The 11129-nt window shown below is 48.8% G+C and overlaps 1 long non-coding RNA gene across 1 annotated transcript; it reads left to right on the top strand.

The window, feature by feature from the left end:
* The first annotated feature begins 2330 nt into the window (after positions 1-2330).
* Positions 2331-10414, top strand: LOC125180499 (uncharacterized). Its single transcript, XR_007159071.2, has 3 exons — positions 2331-2658; positions 8398-8525; positions 10300-10414. It is a non-coding gene; the product is annotated as an uncharacterized lncRNA (long non-coding RNA).
* The last annotated feature ends 715 nt before the right edge of the window (positions 10415-11129 follow it).

Genomic DNA, 11129 nt, shown 5'->3' on the forward strand with positions numbered 1-11129 from the left:
AAACATCCCTCCGTCCCCTCCCGTGGAGGGGCTAAAGCATGGCCAGGAGGGATGCAGCTGGGTGCTGCCCTGCGCCAGGGTGCTCTCCCTCCTGGCACCCTGATGCCCGTGCTCCGGAGGCTTGCAGAGGCCAGCTGCTTGGGTTTTTGGGGCAGCAGGGGTTTTTTTTGTGCAGTTTTTTGGGGACAGGTTTTTGGGGTCAGCTTTTTGGGCTCCCCCCCGCCAGCAGGTCGGTTCTGGTGAGGCTGCGTTGTGAAACCTCGGAGCATCTGGTCCTGCCTTGCTGGCTCTGCATCACCTACAGCGCGGCTCTCAGAGCTGTGCCCAAGGTGGGCAGGTTTCCAAATGGCTTTCTGAGCTCTGCTCCAACATAACCTCTGGGCGTTAAACCAGGCTCGCCCCACGGGAACCTTCCTCTTTCTTCTCTGAAATACCGACCCCATCAGCACAGCATTGTTAGCAAAACACGCAACGGGCACCCTCTAGCATGAGCCAGCCCAGCGCCTTCTGAAATCTGATTAGCAAGGCTGAGCAGTCACAGCCTGCTTATGAACAGCAGTTGCTTCCAATTGCAGGCTAAGCCCACAGTCATCTCGCTAATTCTCCTTGACATTTCTTGCTCCAAGTGGAAGGAGCACATTGCCAGCCTGCAGCCCCCCCAGTGCTGTTTCCATGCCCCGCTGCCCCGGCAGGGAGGATCGGCTGCACGCGTGCTGCAGTGCCCCGGCTCTGCTCTCCCCGCGCAGCGCAGGCTTCTAGGAATCCTGTAGCATGGCGGTGGAGTGCCACGTGCTTTCTGGATGATGCACGGCTCTGCTTGACTTCTGCACCCTTCTTTAAAAGGAAGGCATTGGGTAGGGAGGAAGGGCTCTTGAAGAGGAAAATACTTCACGTTGTTAGCAGTGTGTGTGAGTGCTCATTTATTCCCCCCTTAAGAAAAAAAAAAATACAACAACAAAAAAACACACTTTGCCAGACCTGGTGGGAACTTGACTCATTTTAGTGCAAGGTTTCCCCTATCTCATGACTGACACCAGCAGCCTTGGAGGAAAACAAGGAATCCTCCAGTGTGCACTTGTGGGATTACCTGCAGTGGATGGCAGCAGTGCCAGCACTTCTCTGAGAGTTGGTGTGCATTCGGCCTCAGTTTTCTGCCAGTCCTGTGTTTCATAAATTCTCCCCTGAGTGGAATATTTGGAGTTTTCCCAATACTTTTCAAGGATCTTGAAACTGCCAAATTTAGGCTTCCGTATAGAAAAAGGGATTTGGCGTGCTTTGTGATCTCCATGGACCAAGTGGCTGAGCAGGGACCATAGGACACGTACGTGCTGAAACCAACACATAATGGTGAAGTCTTACCACAGGTTGGAATATCATGGAAGATGACGTCATTTGACTTAAAACCTGGCTTTTTCAACAGCCCAGACCTCGAGCCACTAGGTGCAGGCACTCCGGGCAGCTCATGGTGCCCATCAGTCTGATGCTCTTACAAGTGCAGATGTAGCTGTTGTTTCTGCAAGCATAATTAGTCAGGAAGGAGAACAAGGTTTAAGCAACCAGACCTCATCGTGTTCGCAGGTGAAGCCTGAAGCTGAACCCCAGGGATGGATAACCCTTGCGAAGCCCCTGTAGAGCCACCCTCAGACCTGCGCCTGACCTTCAGTCTTTGTGGTAGAAGACAAGGACATTGTTTTCCCTGGGAAAAGCCAGAGTGATAAAACACACATCAGGAGCATCACCTGCCATTTTGGACAGCTTGCCAATGCCACACCAGGTCCACAGGCCATCTCTGCAGGCTTTCACACAAATTCATCATGCAAAACTAAAACCTCCTCTCTGCACACATGAGCACCAGGCTTTGCCAAATGCATGAATCCACATCCCTGCCGGGCACGTAGGGAGACCGAAGGGGGGAAGTCTGGTGAGCAGCAGGGCTCTCTTGTCTCATTGCATCTCCCAGCCATGACGGACACATCAACGCTGCCTCCCCTTTGGCTCTTGGCAAGGGAACACGTCTCCCCTCCGTCCGCCGTGTCACTGCCTCTGCGTTTGCTGAATGCACTGGCACGACGCGATCACTGCAAACGCTCTGCTACCCCAGACCAGTGTGTTACTGGGCGCACTCTCACTACGCGTGCTCCCAGGGTCTGGTTGCAACCATCCCTGCAGGGAGCTGGCTGCAGGGAGCCGGGGCAGGGGAGCCGGCGGGGGCATCAGCATGGGATCAGCGGTGGCCTCGGGCGAGGACTTTGGGTTTTGTTTGCCTCATCATGCTTCGTCCTGACCCACTTCCTGGCCAATCCCCGCTCCCTGCGAGCTCAGTGCAGAGGGTGTATAAATAATGGATGTTGCTTTGACTCCCCCCACCACCTGCGCTGTCCCACTATCATTTCTGCTCAGTGTCTTTCTGCAGCCTCCCCCAGTCCCTAGGAGCTGAGCACAATCTCCCTTCTCTGTTTTATCTCATACCTGGCATTCATTTACCACTGCCCTGCGTCCTTCCTCCCTGCAATGCCCAGTATGGAGAGGGATGGCGTTTCTTCAGCTTGCAGGCTGGTAGACACTGAAGACCGCATGCTGGTGGCTGTATCAGCAACACAGCAGCACCTCCTTGCTACTGACAGGGGCAGTAAATTCCCTGGCACTTGCAGTGCACAGGTAAGTCTGTGGTGTGTGTGTGATGTGTGAAAGGAAGCACCGGAACGGTGAATATTTCCCAGAATTTGCAAAATTGAAAAGGGTGTGGATGAGATTTAAACTAAATTCCGATGTGACGGCAGGAGGCCCAGCTCCTTGGGCTGGGCATGGATGCAGAGCACTGAGCTGGACCAAGTGGATCAAGTGGAGGATGCTTGCTGCTGGGGGCTGATGCTTTTAAAGCAAGGCAGGGAGTTAAGTGCACAGATCCTGTTATTGCTAATGGTGTTTGTGTTTAGAGCTCCCCAGGCGTTGCTTTAGAAACTGCCATGCCCAGGCTGTTAACCCAGTCTCACCTGCTGTTTAGCTTTTGATACTCAGATGCAAAATTGCGTTGTGTTTAGATGTGCAGAGCATGTCTTGAAGTGCTTGCCACAAGAGCAGCAATTTTCCTCCTGTGCTCCTGCCGCTTGGCTGTTTGAAACAGAAAGGAGATGGAGCTGCACCACCTCAGAAAAGGTGGGCAAGCAGGCAGCGGTCCCACCTGCTCTCCTTGCTGGGAGGAGATGGGAAAGGGGAACCAGTAGTGGTGCTGAGAGGCCTGATGGGTGGAAATGGGAGCCCCTAAATGCCCAGCTCTTCATCCCCACTCCACTCACCCACGTCTGGCAGCTCAGACCAACCGCTGGACACAGCCACTTCTCAGCACTGGATGCACAAGGCACAGCAACAGCAGAAGTATCGTGGACACAGCTTAGTTCCTCAAGGCCCTCCAGTGTCTCACCTCACCAGCAGAAAGAGCAGAGATGAGCCATGGCTTCCTGCTGGATGCAGGAGGAATTTCTTACACAGACTTGTGTTAATGAGAAAAGCCTGGTTTCCCTGCTGCTGGCACAGCAGCGTCCCCCTGTGGGACCTTTCCCTCCAAGGGTCCTTCTCAAAAGAGGTGAACTGCAGATTTCATGGGGGCATCCTTCGTTCCCCAGGAGGATTTCCATCACCCTGTGAGGCTGGATTGCACGTGTATGAAATGGCAGCCTTCTGGAAGCTGCAGATACAGGCTCCCTCAAGCAGTGCTCACCATCAGGTGGGTGCTTTCACAGGGAAACCCAAGTCCTGATGGAGCTGTCCCAGCCTCAACCTGTTGACATCAACCACAGGTGTGCAACAATCCTGCACAGGCCTACAAAGCTTCATCTTTATGGACTGATAAAGTATTTGGTCAACACGTGAACTGTGCTGCGAGGGTTCAGTGCAACAGAGATCATGAACAGTGCTCAAGATTTGCACAGATGAGGCAGAATAAACACGGTAAGTTGCTTAATTTTCATGTGGATCCGGAGGGATTTATCTCCTGGGCTCAGCTGGGACACTCTGTGGGCAGCACAGTCCCAGTCCCAAAGAGGCAAGGAGAAGCATCCCAGCAGGCATGTCTCCCAGAGCAGTGAGTTGTCGCTGGCCCACCATCCAGCTCACCAGATGACTGCATGACATTGCCAGAGCCACCACGGCTCCCTCGTCCCGCTGCTGGCCACTGGAAAGCAGCTGGGCTCTGCCTGGCCACCAGCAAGTCTCCATGCAGCAGCAGCAGTGGGGGCAGGGGGCAAATGTTCACCATCTTCCTGGGGGTCTGGGCAGCTTGGGTGTTGGAAAAAGAGAGCGATTGTAAACCAGAGCCACCTCCCTTGCTTTGGCCAAGGGATGGTCCCAGGCAGCACAGTTGGTGCGTTTGTAATAAATCTGACCTGCTCTGTGCTTGCCAGCATACCCTGTGATGAACAAGCCCACTTCTGGCAGGCAGAAATGAGAAATATCTCAGCAAGACTTGTGTTTCATTAGGAGTCTACGGGAAGCCCATGTTACAAGCCAAAGGACACGCTGGTGCATCCAGCCTGCTGGAAATGATCTGACCCCGTCAATGACAGAGATCATCTGCATGCTCAGCATAGCTGCTCTCTGAAAGGAGGGTCCGCTTGCAGAGACAGCATCTTCTGATACAAATCTGGCCAAGTTTCTTCTTTCCAGGAGTTAAAGAAAAATAGAACATGATTTAACAAGCCTTCTCGTTGGCAGGAATGTCCTCTAAAATAAGAGCAGACGCTTGCTTTTCCTTGTCCCTTGCTTTGCATGCACTTGTATTTCTAAGATGATTTTTCTTCAGGTGATATTAACACTTTCTGGGGCAGAAGCAAGCCAGAGAACCCACACAAGCCAAAACTTGCTATGCTGGGTGCTTCTCAAGCATCTCAGAGCACAGCTCCATTGCGTAAGTAGTGCAAGAGAATTTTGTGAGCTATGGTAAATCCTCTTTAGAGGGCCCAGCAAGCACAGGTCACCACTCAGCACAGAGAAGTGACATTGCTGTTTCAGTGCAAGGCAGTGGGTGAGCAGCAACCATGCACTAGGTCTGCCACCGAGGACCAAAACCGAGCCCATCAGCCCTAAAACTCAGGTTTGGGGACATGGCAGAAGGGAGCATCCCGCATGGGAGCCCTGAGAGGGGTCCAGCGGGGTGAGAAGCACAAGCTACGAACACAGCCAAGCACTGCAGCGGCCTTGTAGAACACAAAACCTGTGTCCTCAACCTCGGCCAAACAGGGATTTTGACAATATCCCTTTTTTAATTTTGTGTTTGCAGATTTTCCACTGAGGAATTCCTTGTTTAAGACAGATTTTGGTGGGACAGAAACAAAAAACAAAAAACAAAACAAAACAAAAAAACAAAACAAACAAACAAAAAAAAAACTTTTCCAGTCCACTTAGGTTGAAGGCCCTAAGACCAAACCTGGTCGCCAGAGTGGAGCCAAACCAAAACAGATCTGGCACACAGGTGCCCTGTGACCTCTCCCTCTGGCCTTTTCTTGAACACAGCCTGGTAAAACCACCCTGAGTTTTGCCTTGGGTTTAATTCTTTGCTCCAAGCAGGGTCTGTCTTCGGGAGGCAGGAATTAAGTAGCACAGCTTTTCCAAAATAAACGGCTCCACAATTGCTTTTCCATAACAAGGAGGTTGTTTTCTTAGGGCAAACCATTTTTTATTCTTGTGGAAAGTGTCGGCAGGAGGAATAGCCAGAGAAAACCTGGCTATGCTACTATTCTGGAGCTATTATCATCAGGTAGAAAAGCCAATGAGTTTCCCCTCTGCAGTGTTTGTGGCCAAGCCAAGCTGGCAAATGGGAATGACCCGCTCCTTAACTCTTCCTTGGCTCAGTGGAGGATGTCAGAGTCGGGGTTCCCAATAAATACCCGTGGCTTGAGCTGGGGGTGTGGGGAGAACACTCTGTCTCCAAACCAAAAGGGCAAAGAAAACATGGAGCTGCTCCAGCGAGGGAGAAACGTCTGTAATTAATGTAGTGGGAAAATTACACGTTTATATAGCCCCCCCAAACACAATAGCAGACATCCATTTCCTGCAGGGCTGTGGACGCTTGCCAGACCGCAAATAAATCACAAAAACACAAAGCCAACAAGGAGGAAAAGAAAGAGGAATTATCACATAGGATGCAGCAGCCTTTGTACCAGGAAAATAATCAGTGTCTCCACCAGACATGTATTGTTTATCAATAATATTCTCTAACACTCCCGCCATTTGAACCTCATCAGGGAAGTGGTGCTCAGACTGCATGATGGAGGTCTCCTTGGATCCTGCAGGCTCCAAACGCACAACAGAGAGGTAGCCTGGGAGATGTACTGACCTGCCCAGGAGGCGTTTGTGGGACCAGAATGAAAAAAAAAATCCAAAGCAAGCACAACACAATACACTTGATATTAAATAGACTTTGGCATGGGGAAAAAAATTATGAATAAACCAAAGCTTCCTGCTTTCCTCTAGGGAGAGGGTGCCTGGTGTGCAGGGACGGAGGCACGCAATGGTCTGGCAGCACCTCCACTGGTGCTGGAGATAAAAAATTAAGGAACAGACAGTTTTAATGAGGACTTGCAGTCCTACTCCCATACATTTCCCTCCCCTCATCTTTCCCCATAGAGGTTTTATGCCACAAACACCAACTTCACAGCATGTTCAGGTCAATGAGAGCCTCTCCATTGACTTTCAGCTGCCTTTGGCTCAGGCACTGGGATCACGGCACCAGTTTTATGACTTCCTCTGTGGCTTATGAATTTGGGCTTTATCAGCAACAGGAGACTGGAGGAGAAGGCCCATTAGACGATTTCAGGAGGGCAGTTCCTGTTTTCTCCTTAGCCCGGGGCTGCGTTAAATGAATTGAGGGCCTGTGCCATACTTTCCAGCATATATTTTGGAGACAGCAATGCCGGTAAATGCGTGAATGCGTGAGCACTCCTAAGTGTTTTTTTTTCCTACCTCTACTCTGTGTGTTTTAGGGTGAGTGCTGCTGCCAGACTGCTGACGGAGACCATGCAGGGCACTGGGAGCTCTGGCAAGCAGGGTCCCACCATGCAGGTGCCTGTGCCTAACCCAGGTGGCCAGGACTCAGGTGTCCTCCTCAGCACAGTACTGCGTGTTGAGTGGCTTCCTCCAAGCCCAGGGGCAGCACCTGATTTTGTGCAAGCTCCATGAGAGGGTCTGCAATATGTTTTACTGAAGCAAGATTTAGGTTGAAGATCTTTAGGAGGCACCCAAACCCATCCCCTATTGCTCATGTGGAAGCATCCCCATCACCTTTACGTGCTAAAGGAACATTCAAATGTGGTCTGTCAGGCTGCAGTTTGTTTATCTCACTGAGCATTCTTATTTTCCTGCCTTGCCACCAGAGGTTCATCAGAACCAGAGGACTCAAGACCTGGAACAGCTTAGATTAAATTCCTAACCCATTCCTGGCTCACCAGCCCCAAAACCTCACACTTCTTGCTCTTATTCTCCCGTTCCTGGGAGGGAGGGAGGAAACAGAGCCAGTATTTAGCAGTATCAGGGGACCAAGCAAAATGCTTTGCCACACCTAAGGCATTTAAGCTTTTCCTTTCTTCCGTTGGACAACTAAAATAAATAAATAAATAAATAAATAAATATTTTTAAAAGTGAAATTGCGTATATTGACACACACACAGAAGTGAAACATTTTTTTAGGAGAAAATCATATTTCTCTAGCTGATTATTGGCTGCCATTCAGGACATAGGGAGAACAGCAGCCATTAATGTCTGACTGTTCTTCAGTGATTGGGCTTTTGTGTTTTGAACAACATATTTAACTCTGATAAGGGTATTAGTGCATTTCTTGGACAGAATAATAAATTATTAAATGCAAAGCCCTCTATTTATGCACTTCAATGCTGAGAACTTAAATGCAAAGCATTAAAGTATCCAAACTCTCCAGATCCCCACAGCAGCTCTTTCTGTGCTAGACAAATGAAGTACTTGCACTGGTCTGGCTGTATGTAGGGGGTGCACATTTCGGGGCCTAAGGCAGGAATGGATGCTTCCTGGGTATTTGCTCCAGCAGTAATATCCTCCGCACCGAGTACATAGCAAGCTCCCTCTTGAGCTCATTATGACTAAGTGGCACACAGGAACCGATAAGCACATTCAGGATAAACACATCTGGAAGCGGGTTGCAAGCTACAAAGAAATGCTTATTAACACACTTTTCAGGGTAAAAATGGAGCAAAACTGAAATATGGCAAGCACAATTTAAAGTTTTATGTTTTTGGAAAAAAGAAAAAAAAAAAGAAAAAAGAAAAAAAGAAAGCCTTCCTCAAACCAGAGGATTCAATGCAGCTTTGACATTTTCCAAGCAACAGAATAATTTTATTGTTTGTTTGTTTTGTGTTTCCATTTTCTTTCAAGCAATATTGTCCCTATTCAGGCTTTTGGCTTGTGGAAAAACTTCATTTCTAAACTGGAATGAAAGACAGAGATTTTCACAGCAACAACCTCAGCCTTGCTGTTCCCCCTTGGATCCACCCCACAACCAGGTGGGTTTTTGAGGGGTTTGGCAGGGCATAGCTCACAGGGTACAGCATCCCTCGGGGCCACCTACATTATCTTTTTGAAAAGACCCCAATCTGTCCAACTTGGTGTATGTCCGGCAAATGTGCTGGACCACAGCTGGAGGCCAAATCATCCAAGCCAAGAGGGGAAAGGCTGATCCATCCCTGGCACTGGGGCCCACCCCAGGAGAAGGGAAATGCCCGGGGAAATGCCTGGGCATCCTTCTTCAATGGCCGGGGGGGCAAGGGGGAGAGTGCCACCCATCCCGGATGCCACCCATCGGGGTTCCTCCTTTATCCAAAACACACACAAAAAAAACTCATCCCATGTCTGTAAATCTCCAGACAAGCAATGTGCTACCAGTCCTGAAGCATGCTGCAGCCCCCACAACTATGTGGACTCAGATTAAAGGGTGTCTTTAAAGATGTAACAGGATGTTCCAGAGTCAGAAAGCACTTGGCAGTTCAGGCAACAGTTGTTAAAGCCTTGTGTCCTTGTTAAGTGTCGATATATTGAGGGGGAGAACTTCAGCAAGGTACAGCTCCAGCAAGAGGCAGCTTGCTTAAGGCAATGTGACCCTAGAGAAGTGCACAAGGTGGCACTTGTACACATGACATCCAGGGCATAAAACTAATAAAATAACACTCAGAGTGGGTCCTGAGCTGGGTGGAGAACAAGAAATAGGAGGTGTGCAGAGAGGAGAAAGCTAGGTTAGTCGGTCCACACAGGCAGCAGGACCTGGTGATCCTGAAGGTCTTTTTAACCTGGAGGATTCTGTAGTTCTGTGTGGAGAACTTGGAGTGAGGAGTTTCAAAGTAGGATGGAATCCATCAAAGCCAAGGGTTGGCAGCAAAATACTGTTTTGCTTTCGGGTGCCAGGCCAAAAGGCACTAGGCAAAAACAAACAAACAAACAAAAAACAAAAACAAAAACAAAACAAAACAAAACAAAACAAAAAAAGGTTGTTGGGTCAGAAAATGGGCTCCCATGCACACATCTGGCAGGGCAGGGGATGTGGGATGCTACTCCCATCAGAGGTGCAGGCACAGATCATACCATGGAGCAGAAGCTGAACCCTGAAAAGCCAACAGAGATGGGGACAACACTGGTCCTATGACGAGCGTGTGAGGGAACTGGGGTGGTTTATTCTGGAGAAGAGGAGGCTCAGGGGTTACCTTATTGGTCTCTACAACTGCCTGAAAGGAAGGTGTGGGGAGCTGGGGGTCGGCCTCTTCTCACGGGTAACTAGTGATAGGACCAGAGGGAACAGCCTCAAGTTGTGCCGGGGGAGGTTCAGGCTGGAAATGAGGAGACATTTCTTCTCAGAAAGAGCAGTCAGGCACTGGAACAGGTTGCCCAGGGAGGTGGTGGAGTAACCGCCCCTGGGGTGTTTAACGAGAGGTTGGACGTGGTGCTTGGGGACATGGATTTCAGCCCTCCAACCCAGGCTGAGCTGCATCTGAAGACTTCCACCTACAGTGTCAAAAGAGGGCCTTTTCCCCTTCAGTTCTATAAAAAGGAAGAAAAAGCCTGCACAAAATTATTTTAGGCTAACCCTAAAGTGAAAGTTCATTGTCTTTAGCTAGACTTCAAAAACAAAGTCTCTGACCTGAAATGTTTAATTTGACCTAAATTCTTTTACTTTGCTTTTGGTTTCTGGGATACATTAAGGAAATGGTCCAGTTTTAAAATACAACAATAGTTTAACTCAGGCTTTTTTTTACAGTCACCTGTTTTTTCTTTTTTTTTTTTTTACAGATCTCTGACAGATCTCACTGAACCCCTGGTTTGAATGCTAAAGAAGTTCAAGGATGGCCCAAAATCCCAAAATAGCATGTTCTGGGATGACCTGAAGAAAAAAAATAATGGTCTGGAGGGTTTGGTTGGTTGGTTGATTGTCGGGTTTTTGGTTTGTTTTGGTTTTTGTTGGTTGCAAAATATTTAACAAGGGAAAGAACCATCTTTCCAATTAAGTCATTTGAGAAAATGCAGTGCTTACTCAGTCAGATGGCTGTTTTTAACAACAGCATCTTTCTAGGTTTTAAGATCTGTCAGGACCAGGGTAGAAACAACCATTTCCCTTCATGCCAAGTGCCCTTGAGTTGTAGAACCACTGCTTCTAACCTCGTTTATGAATAATAATGCTAGTTGCACTGTGTTTTCCTTTGCTTTCGTGGTTTATCCACTTGGGAATCAGATTATTGCCTCATAAAACAGTGCAAGGCTACTATTAGCCTGTAATTAATACATTAAAAAATAGGTAGGGGATATCTATGGAAAGTAACTGCTCTGCATAGGGCACTCAGTACTTTATAAACCTAAATAACTCTACTATACCACACAAACACCTTTGCTTTTGGCACTACAGAAAGCCAAGATCAAATCAGCAGAAAGCAAGATACAGAAGGAGAAGCAATCAAACCTCAGAGATGCTCCACACTGATATCCAGAAACGACAGCCTCTCATTTCTCTGTTTGACTGTGGCTGCCCCCCTGAGTTGCCCTATCCCTGTCACAGCTACCACATCTGAAAACAGCTGAGCCAAAGACATGAAGAGGAGGTTTGAAACTAAGATCAGCTCAAAATG

The sequence above is a fragment of the Anser cygnoides genome, chromosome 6, assembly GCF_040182565.1.
Source record: "Anser cygnoides isolate HZ-2024a breed goose chromosome 6, Taihu_goose_T2T_genome, whole genome shotgun sequence".
In the NCBI taxonomy this organism is placed as follows: domain Eukaryota; kingdom Metazoa; phylum Chordata; class Aves; order Anseriformes; family Anatidae; genus Anser; species Anser cygnoides.